This window comes from Tupaia chinensis, unplaced genomic scaffold (genome assembly GCF_000334495.1).
Source record: "Tupaia chinensis unplaced genomic scaffold, TupChi_1.0 Scaffold000335_1, whole genome shotgun sequence".
Classification (NCBI taxonomy): Eukaryota; Metazoa; Chordata; class Mammalia; order Scandentia; family Tupaiidae; genus Tupaia; species Tupaia belangeri.
The window spans coordinates 351907-352336 of record NW_006159829.1 but is presented as its reverse complement, the minus strand read 5'-3'; positions in this window follow the sequence as shown (position 1 = coordinate 352336).

Sequence of the window (430 nt, the reverse complement as noted above, 5' to 3'; positions counted from 1 at the left end):
GGCGGGGTGAGGCCGACGGGATCATGGGGCACACCCGAGGGAGGCTTGGGGCTAGACGATGCAGCGGGCATGGTGTCCCGGGAGGCCCCAGGCAATGAGTGCCGCGAGAGCCGAGAGCCTTCGCGTGAACGTGCCAGCGACAGGGCCCGGGAGCTTGTGCGCGACGGGGTCAGGGACCGGACCCGAGAGCTCGCGTGCGACAAGGTCAAGGATGGGGCCCGGGAGCTCATGTGCGACGGGGTCAGCGATGGGACCTTGGGTGCCACGTGCGGTGGGACCAACGATGGGACCCTGGAAGAGACCCTGGACGAAGTCCCAGACCGGGGCAGAGAGGCCTTCGGCGACTGAACCCTGGAGGCCACGCTCGGCCGGTCTGAAGGGGCGGCTATTGACGCCAGGCGAGAGGCGGGCTGGGGCGGGACCGGAGGCT